A 16967-nucleotide genomic window follows, 5' to 3' on the forward strand; every position below is an offset into this window, starting at 1 on the left:
AAATTGAAATTAAGTTAAAATAAAATATCTTTATAACAGGCTCTGTCTTGTGCAATAGTATTGTTTTCAGATAAATTTTCAATTTCTTTAAGATATAATTAGAAATATATTAAAAAGGGCTACGAACCATAAGAATAAAATTGAAATATAAATACTAAGCAGAATATATTAATAAGAGCTAAATAAAATACAACAAATGGTGTTTTATAATTAAAACAAACGGTGTTTTTTTTTCTTTAAATATGCATCTTTATGTATTTAATAAAGTTTGTAGTATTACATTTATCATATTACTAATTTTTATGACATTTAATACACTCCACAGTATTATTTTCTGCGAGTAATAAAATTTCCAAACCCACGTATGTTTAGGCATATTTTCTATTGATTATTATATCGATACGTCCTGATTAGCATCTACCCGATAATTGAATACTTATATTAAAAATATTTATAATCCTTGTTAAATCATATACAGGGACTGAATGCTTCTCACTTTTGAGAAGACATTTGTTTCCATACATATTCAGACTTACAATTATGTATCTACTTTGTATTGATATTTATCGATTCGTGTAAATCAGTCAGCATCTAGTAAAACTATAATCGACTTATTGAATAATTATTTCAATATGAAAATCTTAAGAAAGAGCATTAGTAAAAACATCATAAGCGGAGTGCCACGAGTCCACATGTCCGGCATTTTCTACAAATAATGAATAAAACATTGAAATGTACATACGAGGGCAAATCAATAAGTTTTTAGAAAAACATAGTAAAACATATTTTTTTTGATCGATTCATTTTTATTTCTCAACATAGTCTCCTTTCAGCTCGGTACACTTGATCCAACGATTCTCCAACTTTTTTAAGCCGTCCGAATAATTTGTCCAACCCTTCAAAATAAACTTCTATTTCAGCGATGAGCTGCTTTCTGGTGGTGAATCTCTTTCCACCGAACCATTTCTTCAAGTTTCGAAACAGGAAATAGTCGCAGGAGGCTAAATCTGACAAATATGCTGGATGGGGAAGCAATTCGTAGCGGAATTCATTGAATTTGGCCATCGGTGCCGGGCACGTGTGAACCCGTGCATTGTTTTGATGGGAGAGCACTTTCTTCTTCGTCAAATGGGGACGTTTTTTCTTTAAAATGTTGTTGAAACGGTCCAATAAGGCTGCGTAGTAATCGCCATTGATCATTTGCTTCGACGGAAGGTATCGATATGAATTATACCGTATGCATTCCAAAAAACTGTGGCCATCACATTTCCGACCGACTTCACGATCTTCACCTTCTTCGGAGCTGGTTTACTCGGTCCATTATTTTGACTATTCTTTCATCTCGGGTGTGAAGTAATGGATCTATGTTTCCTCCATAGTAATGAATCGACACAGAAATTCATCATTGAAACATCTCCAAACATTGTTTTGAAATCGTCACACGATCGCGCTTATGATCCACAATGAGCAAACGCGGCACCCATCTTACCGATAGTTTTTTCATACTCAATTGTTCTTGCAAAATTGAAATCATTGTGCCATGTGATATGCCTATGGCCTCAACAAGCTCGCGCACTTTCACTCGTTGATCAGTCAAAACAATATCGTGGACTTTATCAATGATTTCTGGCGTAGCGGCTTCAATTGGACGTCCTGAACGAGATGCATCACATGTGGACGACCACGTTTAAATTCATTCACTCAATTGTATAGTCGCAAACGCTAGTGCAGATGTGCTATGAACATTATCCAACTTGGCTTTGATTTCTTTTCTTTTAAATCTTTCATATGTAGATGTTTGATCACTGCACGAAACTTGTTTTTTTCCATTTTGCAAAAAATACAAAGGTTGTCCGCTTTAATCTACAAAATGAAATCACGCGATGAATTCCACTCAAAATTTGACAGTAATCAGTTGAAAGATGCTACTTGTCAGAAAGTAATGACATGACACTGCGAGTGTCCTCTGACAGATTTTCTAAGATTTTATTGACTTGCTCTCTATTCATGTATATTCGTGTAATAACACAAGATTAAGAATGAATCTATATTATGATTAAATGCTAAATTGTACTTTGAAACCTTATAAGCGCAAAATATTCCCAGAATGTTATATGAATTTTAATAAAAAATTAAAATAAATTATTATAATATTTTGAGAATATTATATAAAAATTTTTAATATTACGAGAATATTCTATAGAGATTATATGTCCTACTTAATATCTTACCTACATAATATCTTTGATATTGTATCCTTAATATCCCTAACATATTATTAAAATATTTATAAATATTTTTAATTTAGTGCAATTTGAATTCACAATCCAGTAAAAAAAAGTTCTTATCAGTCTGTGCTGCATCTTGCGCTAAAAAAAAATGGTTTAAGTGATTTTAAGTACATATCCAGTACTACAACTGTGCGCCAAAATCATTTTTAGTCCTTAAACGTACTTATTTTAAATAGATGTAGCAGTTTTACAAATTAACGTAAATACTATTATAATACTTTTTAATGTTTAAACAATATTACAGTAACATTTAATAATTACTTTAAATAATAATATAACATTGTCAGAAGAGTGAACATATAACCATAATATTTTAAGAATATTAAAATATTAATATATTATAATTATAATAAATGTGCGAGAGCACACCGCGCGGAAAAATTCGAGTGAGAGAACGGCACAAGGTTGATGTGATGCACGACAGTAAAGAGAACTCCGTTTCTTTTAATTTAACAAAAGAATTTTCTTTAATATAATCAGTTACAGAGTCAAAAAATATAATTAATTAAATATTAGATTAACAAAATATCAAATGCGGTCACCCTTTCCAAAATTGTATTTGGAATCGCGGTGATGGAAAATCTCGGCGATTTTCTCGGAAAGATTCGTTTTATCGCGATTTCACTAAGCGGTTAGCACGGCGATTTTACGAAGCGGTATAGTAGCGAGACTATGATTCTAAGAACTCGAAGAACTTTTAGTAGTAAGAACTCTAAGAAGTCTAAGAATTCTAAGCGGTGTAAACGGTATAAGCGGTGTAAACTAGTTAAGCAATCTGCCCAATCTGCCCTGAGGACCGGCGAGATCGAAGCATTTATTGCTTCCGGTCCGGGCTTTCTTCTTGGGAGAAATCCAATTAAATTTAGCCACAATCGTAATTATCACGTGGCATTGGTTGTACAAAATTGATTGGCGCTCTTGATTCTTTTCTAGCGACGTTCAACGTAACAGTCATGCGCGACAGAAAATCCGTACGCGGGATTGGTGATAGCGCGTGACGTATTCGTCGGAGCGCGGCGCTCGCGTGCGCGAATTGAATTGTTCTAGAACTTTCGATGGTCCGTTGCCTGTTTGCGTGAACCGAATTGTTTTGAAAAGACTAAAGAACAATGAATCCCTGACTTTGACGAGGCTTAATGTCAGGCTCGAGATGAAATCACGAGCTCGCCTTGTGCGTGCGTTCAATAACAATTACTGTCGGTCGACCGAAGGAATTCTTACCTTTTTTTCGAATTACCGATCTCAAACAATAAATATTAGGTGTACAAATAAGTTTCCGCCGTTTTTTATCAAAAATTAATTTATTGTGAAAGAACGATACATAATGTTTTATTAATGTAAGTCAAAATGTAAGTGCAAGTTCTTTTTGCGTTTGGCACGAATCTTCATTCAATAATGCTTCCAATTCTGCGTCTTCGTACACTTTCAGCCTTCCGCTACGTTCTTTGTCTTCAACGTCAAATTCAGTTCTTAAATTTTTGAAACCATTCACGACAACTTCTCTCACTTAAGGCAGCCTCACCATATGCTTCTACAAGCAATCGATGAGCCTCGGCTGCAGATTTCTTCAAATTAAAGAAGTAAATCAAAAGTTCCCGCAAATGACGCTTATTCGGCTCAAAACTCGGCATTTTCGCACAAAAAAAAATATATGATGCTGATACAAAATCGCTAGTATTTCAAAGTTATGTTGTTGATGTCCAACCTTACGATATAATGTTTTACATCAGACAATTTTAACCATAGCTTGTTAGTGGCGCCATCTTTTGTCAAACGGCGGAAACTTATTTGTACACCTAATAATTTTAGTAAAATATTACTTAAAAAACATTACTTAATATGAAATATTAGGTGTAGTAAAAATAATGGATTTCTTTTTACTACCTAATATTATACGCTTATAGGAAATGCTCAAAGGTAAAAATGCATACATGTCATATGAATTTTTGTTCGAAACAAAATTTTGTTAAAAGTGTTTAAAAAGTTTTTAAAATTATTAATAAAATATATATTTTATTTCATTTTCCATTTATATTTGATAGTTGGTAAAATAAAATATTTTAACATTTTTCTTCGTTTTCATTCAAAGCTTCTCAAGTTTTTAGTCGGAATTTTTTCAAAAAAGTAAGGAGAATTTTCTTTTGCTTTTTGCTAACAATCCTCTTAGAATTCGAGTACTATAATAATAAAAGATTAATTGTAAAAAAATCGATTTTGTAATAAAAAGTACTTTGTAAGTGTATTTCGAATCTTGCAGGTATTCGTTTGTAAGATTTGAAACTAACAAGTTAGGATTGATTACTTTGCAAGTATAAACGAAAATATTATTTTTTATCAGTATCATTCGAACCCTAGAAAATGAAGCGAAATTATTTGACTTGAATTTTTAAGTACATATTAAATTAATCCCATCTCTAGCTGAGTGACATATTAAAATCTGTAAATAATTAATTCTTGTTTCAAAAAATATTACCTCGGCCGAGAAACGAATCCAGATCTTTTGTATTCCGTGCGAGTATTTCTAAGCCTTTCGATTACCTAAGCCTTCGGCGCGCATTTTAAAGGACTATATCGTTGTAGTAGGCCATTGGAGGTTGTTTTTTCCTCTTGTTTTTATTTTTTTATTAAAAATTCAATTTCACGTGAAAATAAAAAGGATAATCTCCAATAGCTTTGATTTTAACAAATGTTATTACGATCATGACCCTGAATAACATTTAAAAGGTTTTAACCATTGTTTTGGCACCTTCAGTAATGCTGATGGTATACTGTAACCTCCGAGCTTCATAATTCGAAAAATACTTGAAAAAATATTTTATTATAGTGTTTTGAATAGCTCTCGAGGTAAGCTATAAGAATATGTAATGAATAATAGGGGGTTCTATTAAAAAAAAATCGACGTGACCTTGACCTGACCTTGGCGACGCCACCCAAGGTCAAGTAGATGTGATCAGTGAATAGATCTTTTTAATCTTAGCTAATCACTCTTGGATCCAACGTGCTCTATGCGAGTTTCCAAATTTTGCTGTAACTTTTTTATAATTTGAAGATCTGAATTGAGAAGCTGAAAAAAACTTTAACTGTTCATAATATGATAAGCCTGCAAGGGTTGTTTTGCGTTATTCTCGATGCGAGAATGCACGAAAGCTCGAAGAGGGTACTAGGGACCAACACGTAATTAGCTTGTAAGTTTTCAGCGTTCTATTATAATTACTTCTTTATTTTTTATTAAATATACGTTTACCGAGTTCCAGATAATAGAAAAGTAAGTATGAAAATGTAGAATTAAAAATAATTATTTCAATATAATAAATAATAGAAATTTTATAATCTCTGTCTTTGGAGATCGCTTGACCGGGTATATTGCTTTAAAGCGAGTGTTACATCATCCTCTAAACTAAATTCTAATAAACATAATTATATATACTATAATAATATTTATACATGTACAATAAATAAAATTTTATTATTTGAACAATATACAAGTAAAATGGTAGATAAAGGACATGTACAATAATTTATACATGTCCTTTATCTACCATTTTATATTGTTCAAATAATAAAATTTTATTTATTAATTGTAATAAAAAAACTCCCGTGTGGGGATACCTGTAACCCCCATCGGACGCGTCCCCAGGTGGCGGATCGGGGAACATTCATCACAGTTCACTGTGAAGAGTAAGCGGGAAATAACTCCAGGAAAATACCTCCAGCGGATCGACAGAATTGTACCCTTGTGCGTCATGATGTAAAAAACTCCCAACCCAAGGTATCAAGTTCCGTGCTGAAAAGTGAATGTCTGTGAGAGTATAAATATGGCAGACTCAATCGGCCCTCCAGGGAACTGGAGATGACCCCTGGAGTATTATCTGGCAGTACTTTTCCTCCGAGGGCATATGGAACTCTGCCCAGGGTGACTGTTTTAACCCGCCACTCTCGTGGAAACAAAAATTGATAATCAAATTAATACTAATATCAATTTTTCTACAAATCCTATCTCTATATTAAATTCCAAATAACAAACAAGATTAATCAGGGGTCAATTCCTGATAAAATAGATACCATACAAGAAAAAATTTATAGATATAAGAAAAAATTTGAATTTTGAAAATTAAATATAAATTTTATTTCGTTCAGAATTGTGTCATGTTGAAAATTATATCACCTTACCTTATATATAATATAACACCATGTATATGTATAACATAAATTTTTTTCTCAGAGCAGAAACTATTTTTCAGTATATTTACACACACAGACATATATATACATATACACATATTGTGGATAAAGTTAATGTTATACATTATAAATTTATATTAAATATTTATTGATTGTATTAAAAATTTATTGTAATATTAAATATTATATTTAATTTGTATTAAATATTTATTGTAATATTAAATATTATATTAAATATTTATTGATTGTATTAAATCTTAATAAATACTTTTTTGTTCTCTAAATACATATGAAAAAGGATTAATAAAGTTAAAGAAAGCAGAAATTATATCAAATATAAATTCGGACAGTGACGTTAAAAAATAAAAAAATCTCGAAAAAGTAGGAAGAAAATAATATCAAGCAGTGATGATAATGCTAGCGACAATAATGAAGGAATACAATTACCACCTTTTCCTACGATTTCACAATCAAAAATTACAGACAACAAAAAGATCAATGAATATGATAAACTAAAACAACAATTAACAGATAATTGAAATTTGAAATGTAGGTGAGACATTATAACTGTATACAAAGGAGATACAACTACATACAACAGAGAAGAATTAGATAATTCATCGATGAATATTAATTTATTTATAATGGAAGAAGAGAGTCGATAATATCATTGTTTACAATAATAAAGATAATATATATATAATGAAATAATTACACTATTTCCTAAACATATGTGTGTATGTGGGTGCACGTGTATGTGTGTGTTATTTTTTACAGAAATTATTAATGCAAAGAAAGATATTTTATATAATAAAAACCTTTCTCATACAATTTATAAAAACAATAGCGATGCTAGTTCATGTAAGTATTGTTTAATTCACACGTTTTACGTATTTTTATATTTTAATCATGTTTTTTTTATTTAATATTTTTAGCAAGTTCCAATTTTGAACGTTATAAGGAGACTTACAGACATTTACAGACATAGGATTTAAAATATCTCCAATTGAGGAGCAACAAAAACTTTCTAATGACAAGTAATAATATATTACAACATACTAAAACATTACACTCAAATACAAATTTAAACATTCAGAATAAAGAAATTAAAGATTTAATGATTAATTTTCCTATTGTTAATATTGAAAATTTGGAGAAATTAAAAAAAATGCTGAGCGAAGATAGTATTAATCGCAAACAACTTGTAAGTGTATTTTAAAAATAGAACTCAAATAATTAGATATAAAATGTATTCCCCATATTTATTCTCTATATTTATTCTCTATATTAACTTTTATGGCTTAAACAATTATCACGCTTCAATGAAAATGATATTAGAGGAGTAATATTTAACCTTCTCCGTACATTAATGATAATTTAGATAGCAAGTTTAGTTTTGTTAGAGGTAAGCGAATATTTTATGATTTACAGCTACGTAAGATTATATTTAGTAAGTAAGTATTTTAGATGTTCTATTCTGCACGCACGGATTGATATTTGTCAAAAGCGAGAAGAAAAGTTCTCGTACAGGAATAGAAAACAGACACATATAATTCCTAATGGCTCCCGCACAATGAATGCGGAAACACTGCCGCGTTGCAAAATGCTTGGTAATTAAGCTTATAGCATCTAATCATGTCATTGGTTACCGCGTCGCATTTTACTGCGCGGCAAGCGTTTCCGTCCGGTATGCACAAGTTATAAATTAATGGAAATAATTAACAATATAACGTAATTGACATATGTTTCCACATGTGACAGCAATTCATTACTAAAAAATCAAAATGTTTTTTAATGTCTCTATAACAATGCTGCAAGATTTGTCAAAGATTTGCGCTGTAATATGTATTGTATATTACAATTGCTAATATCTACAATGTTACATCGACGTTACAGCGCAATTTGCAGTATTGCAATATTTCTGCAACGTTACTACATGTTTGTGTGTTGTATGGATCTACTCTTAAACGTTGATACGATTTGTACCAGATACTCTGTGTATGATATATGTGTGTATATATATATATATGTGTGTGTGTATGTACATATATATATACATATATCATACACAGAGTATATATATATATATGTGTATATATATGTATATATCTATATACATATATATATGTATATATATATATATATGTGTGTGTGTATATACGTGTGTGTGTGTGTGTGTGTGTGTGTGTGTGTGTGTGTGTGTGTGTGTGTATATAATGTCAGCGTGAATAAATATTTATATTTCAGGTATTGTACAACGCCAATTTGAAGTAGCAACAGAAAATTCTATTGTCGAACCAATTAAATCTTGGTTGCGACATGCATACGAACGTTATCTAAAGAAAAATGTGTAAGTTTGAAATATTTTGAAAGAAGATTATATGCGCAGAATGTGTTCAGGATGCCCAGTAACGACCGTATAATCTCTTGTGGCAGGGTGGATTAAACTAAGCCGAATTAATCCTTTATCTCTTTGCAATTTTTGCAATTTTTTTAGTTATCCAATGAACAGAATGTCTAAATTCGATGCACAAGATAATTTTAAGATACTCTCTAAAAAACAATTTTAAGATATCTTTTATAGTTCTTCATAACATATCTTAAAGATGTTAAAGTTATATCATTACTTATTAGGTAATCTTTAGAAGTTAATATCGCTATTAACTATTGCGAAAATTACAAAATGATGAAGGATATTTGGACCTTAGTTTAATTCAGTCTACCTGTCCTCAAGAGATTATACTGATCATTACCAGATTATATACAAATAGATGCAATAGGTTTGTTAAATTTTAATTGCAGCAAAAATGCTAAAACTAAACCTGAAAGGCAAGAGGGAGAACAAGTTAAAGAATAAAGTAAGTTCCTTACATTATAAGAAGTATAATTTGCTCTTAAGTCAGTTTTATTTTTTAATTTTACATTGAGATAAAAGAGAGAACTATTATATATACAAAATTTTTAAAAATTTTTATATTATGTTACCTGTTATACAGAGTGCGTCACCAAAATTCGGACAAATCGAACAATTCTTTGTCGTGGCAGCCTCAGAGAGCCTCTTTAATGTGTACGATTTGTATCGAAGGTCCTCCTCGGCAATTCGACGCATTGTTGGCTCGCTTACACCAACAATCGATGCTAATTTTCGCAACGATTGTCTTGGGTCATCCGAAATCAGCGTTTGAGCCCTTTCAATGACTGCAGGGATCCTCGCGGTGCGTTCTTTCGAGTGACTCTTCCTCGCTGGCATACTGGAACCTTCGTTGGACTGTTTTAAAGCCGTATATTTTACCACAACGTCATAAACAGTGGATCTCGGGTATCCAAAGAACCGAATTATTTCCGTTGCTGAGCGCCCGGCGCGAAGGTCTTCGATGATCGCGGCTCTTCGATTATACTCCGCACTTGGTTTCAACATCGCGGCCATTTTGAGAATATGACTGTTTACTAGAAGCATCAGGCTTTCTTGGACGTCAATAACAATCTCTGGCGGAGGCACAGTATAACGGAAAATTTGAATTGAAATTTGTCCGGATTTTTGTGACGCACCCTGTATACACATATGTTGATAATGTTGATATATTTTATTATATTTTAAGTTTAATATGTAGCATTCGTAAAAATTGTATGTAGTAATATACATATTTCAAGCGTTTTGTTATCACTCGAAAATATTTTACTTTAACTTAATTTAGTCATTACTTTTAATTATTAACTAAAAGTAATATTTCTTTTATATTATTCTAGTACGAGTTTAAATTTTTTAAATTAATATATATATTTCATTTGCAATGATTCTTTTCAGTTAACAAACGAGACTTTTCTATGATGTAGTGATGTAATAAAAATTATATTATACAGGGTGGGCCATCTATTGGTACGTTTTTAAAAATGCGATCAAATGAGCATACATTGATATTTTTTATTAATTTTTTTTTTGTTGTGAAGCTAAAAGTATCCGCGTCAAGAATGAAAAACGATTTCGTTCATGTGGCTCCCTCTACTGGCCTTACAGTATGCCATTCGGTCACCCCAATTATTAATGACATTTTGGACTACCTCGGCGCCAATTTCACTCAAAACAGTCGTAATATAATGTCATCCACTAACATCCCTTTCTCACGAACTTTCCTCACCAATTTGCGTATAGCTCCTTCGGTGGGTGCTCTATCACGACCCATATTTCTTTTCAAAATTCGTACAGTTTCGGCGACACAGCACTGACTTTGAAAATAAGTTTTTAAAATTTCAAAACGCTCTTCAAGAGAAAACATGTTGTTTCGTGCCGCGGACGGTATGACTAATAAACTGTCAAAATTTCGGGTCTGTAGCTCGTTCGGTGTTGCCATACGACGAAATTCAAAAACGTACCAATAGATGGCCCACCCTGTATTAGGTGTTGGAATTAATTCGTAGCGTTTTTTAATGAAAGAATGTTATTTATTTCACATGAGCATTAAAAAATACATTAATGAAAGTACTTCCCATCACTTGTAAAACGCTACGAATTAATTCCAACACCTAATATTATATTACACCTTTAATAAAAGTTCATTTTTTAATTTTGATATTCTAATTTATTTTTGAACAAGTATTATATATTGGGTTGGGGAAAAAGTTTCTTCGTATTTTTATGTAAAAGTTTTTTACTTGCTGTGAAATTTTTGTTATAATTATATCATTCGCCAGAACAAAGTTCAGCTTTAAGAATCTATTTTTTTAATTACGGTATGATGATTTTTATCGGAGTTATGAGCAATCAAAGTCAGAATGCTCCTTTACTTAATTTGCGAATAACTGAGGAACAAAAAATCATAGGAACATAAAAAAAAATGATTTTGTAGGAAAGCTTCCAATGATAGGTACTTTCACGATAGGTACTCGAAAATTTTCGTAAAAGACTCTCAAAGTGAAAAGAAAATTTTTCATCTTTTTCAGCTTGTAGTTTTTTATATGTAAAAATTACAAAACTCATAGAAACTCAAAAAATATAACCTTTCAAAAGTAGAGATTTCAAGCTTTAAAACCCTTTTTTTAAATTTAAATTTCATTTATTTTTGACGAAGATATTGTATATATAATTTTGAATTAAAAAATACAAAGAAACTTTCTCTACAACCCAATATATATATAATAAAAAATATTCGGTAAAAAATTTTTTATAATTATTATAATTATATATGTATTATAATTAAGAATATTTTACTGGTCTTTATATACATACTTTATCTAAGGCAATGCTCACAAAGTTTTGTACATTTCGAGCCGATTCCGGCGAGTGATCCCCACTACCGTTCGAGGCTCTGGCTCAGGAGCGTCCCTATATAAGAAATATACTAGGAGCGCATCTTCCGTCAAATTATTGAAACATGTTTTTTATTAAATGATTTATTTCTATTAATAAAATTTTCTATTGTTAATTTATTCATTGTTCCTTAATGATATACTTAACGTAGTTTTCTAATACATTACATAATTATGATAACATATACAGGGTGGCCGATTTATCTGAAGACATTGAAATATCTCGAGAACTATACATAAGATAAAAAAATGTGTGCAATGAAAGTTGCTCGACACGAAGGGGGGAATCCAATGATACCAAACTCGGCCCCCACCGCTCCCCGGGGGCGGGGTGGGGGTGGGGGACATAAGAAACTTAAATAGGAACCCCAATTTTTTATTACAGATTTGGATTCTCCAGGAAAAAGTACGCCAAGTTGACCCACGAACTTTAACATTTTCGTTCACAGGTGGCGTTGTAATCGATAAAAATCCAAATTTATCAGAAGACATTGAAATAACTCGAGAACTATGCATGGGACAAAAAAAAGCTGGCTAATGAAACTTGTTCGCTTTAAAAGCTGCCTTCGAATGAAAGCAAACTTGCCCCCCCCCTCATGGTGGGGGGGGGGCATAAAGAACTTAAATAGGAAGCTTCTTGATTTGATATTATTGTTGTAATGTTTCATACGTGTAGCAATAATGGAAAGTATCGGGGGAAAAAATCATGGAGTTCATTGCAAATTTATCAAAAAATACATTTTGCGTTACCCGGGAACAACGACGTGGACGTAGTATTTTTCTGTTCCCTTCGGGGTGCTAGATTAGCATGAGTCCCCTTACCTCTCACGTTTCGGGGTGCTAGATTAGCGTGAGTCCCCTTGCCTCTCACAAATCGGGGTGCTTGTTTCATGTGAGTCCCCTTCCCTCTCAGAAATCGGGGTGCTTGTTTTATGTGAGCCCCTTGCCTCTCACAACTTTTTTTTGACCATTTTCTTTTTTATTAATGTCCAACATCTCAAGAATATTGTGTCCAAATTTGAAGTCGATCCGAGTAAAACTAACGGAGTTCTGACGTCCAGCGTCCGATGTCTGGCCTCCAGGCGCTAGGGATCCTGACTCCCTTCGCCCGGACGCTTGTTTTCCCGAATTGAGGGCTGTTGGGACTTATGACCGAAAAAATTAATGTTTACACTACTGTGGTGGTCGAAAGACTTTCGAGACGAGACGAGAACGACACGAGACTGTACGTGCCACGTCTCGTCTTGTGCTCATCCCAGACGAGAATTCTCGACGCGTTTTCCGAGGCAAGACACGTCGAGACGAGACGAGACGAGACGGGCTCGAACGGCATTACTAGTCATAGTAGATATTTACGAGTACTTGAAACAAAACTTCATTAAAATTGGTTGAGAGTTCACCGAGAGAAAGCCAATGTCCGAAATTTTTTCTTTCCGACCACTGTGAGATGGTGCTGTGATTAGGTTCTGTAATAAAAATAGAAGAAAGAATAAAAATTGTAATTTTTGTAAATTTTGTAAATGTGCGTGTAGGTCTGCTATTAATCACGTGGAGTTCAACTCCCCTTTCAATAACCCCGAAAGTTTTGTCAGATTTTGCGTATCCCTTATCGTTTTCGAGATATCGTAGAATTTCGCAAATTTGAACGGAAATATCCCTCAACGGCGAATTTAGTTTGTTCCACAGTAGAGATACTTGTCGCTGATTTTACTCTTGCAGCGAAAAAATATCCTCTTGCATATTCAACTGGATTGTTGACTGTTTTTCAAGTCTGTCATAAAGGTACAGTTCGGTCGGAGGTCACTTTTCTTTCAGAATCAAAGCTTTCACTTTACTTGACTAGTTTTTATTGTGTACCCTTCATTCCTTGAACAGAATTGCAAGTAAAAAATGAATTCTGCTACGGTTCAGGAAAAAATCGAAATGATTCTCATTTATGGTGAATGTAGGAGGAATGTTGACGATGCTGTTGCCTTGTATGCTGAGCGTTTTCCAGACAATGTTCGCTCACGTTCTTTTTTTTACAAAGTTGTGAATGCCTTTCACTCAGATGGCAGCGTCCAAACTAAAAAAAGAAAACGAAGGTTAACGGTTACAGGAGAAGCTACTGAAATAGCTGTGCTAGCAGCTGTTCAACAAAACCCACATGCAAGCACTCGGCAATTACATCGCGATTCCGGCATTTCCAGAGATAGCATTCAGAGAATATTGTACCGTCATAAGTATCATCCATATCACATATCACTGCATCAAGAACTTCATGGCGATGATTTTCGTAATCGAGTGGTGTTTTGTGAATGGGCATTTCAAAAAATGCAAGCGAACCGCAGTTTCTTTCTTAATGTATTATTTTCAGATGAATCTATTCACGAACTATAGTGGCGTTAACAGACATAACATGCATTATTGGAGTGTAGAAAATTCCCACTGGTTACGACAAGTAAATCATCAACGTCCTTGGTCGGTGAACGTTTGGTGTGGAATCATAGGAAATAAACTAATTGGTCCTTACTTTATTGAAGGTAATTTGAATGGAATGAAATATCGAAATTTCCTGGAACAGGAACTACCATTACTACTTGAGGATGTTGCCTTGGACGTTCGACGTAGGACAATGTGGTTTCAGCATGACGGTTGCCCAGCACATTTCTCAGCAGCAGCCAGGGAAATACTAGACCGTGATTACAATGATCGGTGGATTGGTAGAGGTGGCCCAATTAATTGGCCTGCTAAGTCACCTGACTTAACATCGCCGGATTTCTTCCTGTGGGGTTACCTAAAAGGTAAGGTATATGAATAAGTGCCAACAACTCGCGAAAACGTGGTAGAACGCATAAGAAATGCTTGCGCAGAAATTCCCGCAGATATGATACTGTCCTGTGTAAAGTCATTTGAAGAAAAAGTCAACAAATGTATTGAAGTGGAAGTCGAAATTTCGAACACTTACTCCATTAAGTGAACATAAAGCAAGCACCTCGATTTGTGAGAGGCAAGAGGACTCACGCTAATCTAGCACCCCGAAGGGAACAGAAAAATACTACGTCCACGTCGTTGTTCCCGGGTAACGCAAAATATATTTTTTGATAAATTTGTAATGAACTCCATGATTTTTTTCTCCGATACTTTCCATTATTGCTACACGTATGAAACATTACAACAATAATATCAAATCAAGAAGCTTCCTATTTAAGTTCTTTATGCCCCCCCCCCACCATGAGGGGGGGGGGACAAGTTTGCTTTCATTCGAAGGCAGCTTTTAAAGCGAACAAGTTTCATTAGCCAGCTTTTTTTTATCCCATGCATAGTTCTCGAGTTATTTCAACGTCTTCTGATAAATTTGGATTTTTATCGATTACAGCGCCACCTGTGAACGAAAATGTTAAAGTTCGTAGGTCAACTTGGCGTACTTTTTCCTGGAGAATCCAAATCTGCAATAAAAAATTGGGGTTCTTATTTAAGTTTCTTATGTCCCCCACCCCCACCCCGCCCCCGGGGAGCGGTGGGGGCTGAGTTTGGTATCATTGGATTCCCCCCTTCGTGTCGAGCAACTTTCGTTGCACACATTTTTTTATCTTATGTATAGTTCTCGAGATATTTCAATGTCTTCAGATAAATCGGCCACCCTGTATTATTCGACAATAGTTTTCTACATCATCCGTGAGATACTATTGTAAGATATATTGTAAGATATATAATAAATAATTTCAGTATATGTGAGAAAGCAATATGATATTAATGTATGCTATTGTCTAATGTATAATGTTTAACGTATGTTTTCATTAATACACTACAATTATATTATATTTAACATTAATTATTTTTCTATATATCTTTCATCTTTTTCACAATATCTTTGATTAGATATGTTACAACTATATATCTATTAGCGTGATAGATGTGTTCGTGGATCATCGAAGCTGTAGTAATACTTTTTTTCAAGGGTAACAGTTCCTACGATGTACACATAATAGCGAATTATGATATGTAAAATAATAGGACGCATCCTGTTATGCACGTACGCTATCATCTAACACAATAAGTGAAAATTAACTTTGGTCGGTACTAGGAGTTGGTCGTCATTACAGGACTTTCTCCTATATTATTCATTATGGTCTCTAACGTAATCCAAAAAATTTCTTTTATGAAGAAAACATCTCCCATGCTAGTTGCAATGCTAGGTAAATCCAAAGTATTAAGTGAATATATAAACATACTGAAATTAATAAAAAATTCTAATGGGAAAAATGACATAAATTGACCAGAACAAAAGCTGCAAGAGAAATGCAAACTAGGACTTCTAAGTATTCGGATATCTAAATATTCGGATATTCGAAATTGAATTCAATCCGAGAATTCAAAATCGTATTATTCGGGTAATTCGGATATCCATATTATTCAGATCCGCGAATCTAAATCTAGATCTAGATCTAAATTCAGATTCGGATCTGAATTTGGATCCGAATTTAGATCTATGTCCAGAAAGAAAGAAAATGTCAATGTATTTGATAAATTTTAACAAAAGTTACTTTAAATAATAAAAATTAAATTTTAATTCACATATACAATTGACAAAAAAAAATTTTAAAAATACAAATATAAATTCACACAGAATTAGATTAGCACTTAAGATCCAGCAAGACCGTTTAAAGTATTTGTTTCTGTAGGTTGTATTTCTCAAATATACGGTTCTATGAGATTTAATATTATTTATAAATAAAAATGTTTAGAGCAGACTCTTTCTCAATCTTAAAATAATAATAACAAAGATATTCAAGGCTAATAGAATCAGCGCGAGAGGAGATGCGCATAATTATTAAATTATTAGCCTTGAGTATATTTATTATTATTAAAATAAAATTAATTTACGTTATATAAATTGTTAATTTATATTATTGAAATTATTAAATTACAATAACTTATAAAGGAGAAAGTTGTACCATAAAATTGTAACCATAAAATTATTTTGAAGGTTCTTTAAAATACCAAAAACCACAAAATTAAATATTTAAAATTGTATAAAGATTATAAAGAACCATAGTGCAACTTTCTAAAACCTATACAATATTATAACCAGATATGAAATAGAAGTAAGATAAATAAGTCGGCCAAACTAAAATTTGAAAAATTATTTCAAAAATTGAATTAAGAAGCTTGCCGTTGTGATAGTCTATAAAATAGCTTACAGAAGCC

At 32.7% G+C, this 16967-nt stretch overlaps 1 protein-coding gene and 1 long non-coding RNA gene across 7 annotated transcripts in view; both read right to left on the bottom strand.

Annotated features, from left to right (window-relative positions):
* The window catches only part of LOC105144011 (uncharacterized), a 488432-nt gene that overhangs the window by 121881 nt on the left and 349584 nt on the right, over nt 1-16967 (bottom strand). The gene's annotated exons all lie outside the window — the stretch shown is intronic.
* On the bottom strand, nt 12914-14768 carry LOC147909060 (uncharacterized). Its single transcript, XR_015545778.1, has 2 exons — nt 13924-14768; nt 12914-13842 (listed from the first exon to the last, which is right to left on the bottom strand). It is a non-coding gene; the product is annotated as an uncharacterized LOC147909060 (long non-coding RNA).

The sequence above is a fragment of the Acromyrmex echinatior genome, chromosome 7 (genome assembly GCF_024713525.1).
Source record: "Acromyrmex echinatior isolate Ae372 chromosome 7, ASM2471352v2, whole genome shotgun sequence".
Classification (NCBI taxonomy): Eukaryota; Metazoa; Arthropoda; class Insecta; order Hymenoptera; family Formicidae; genus Acromyrmex; species Acromyrmex echinatior.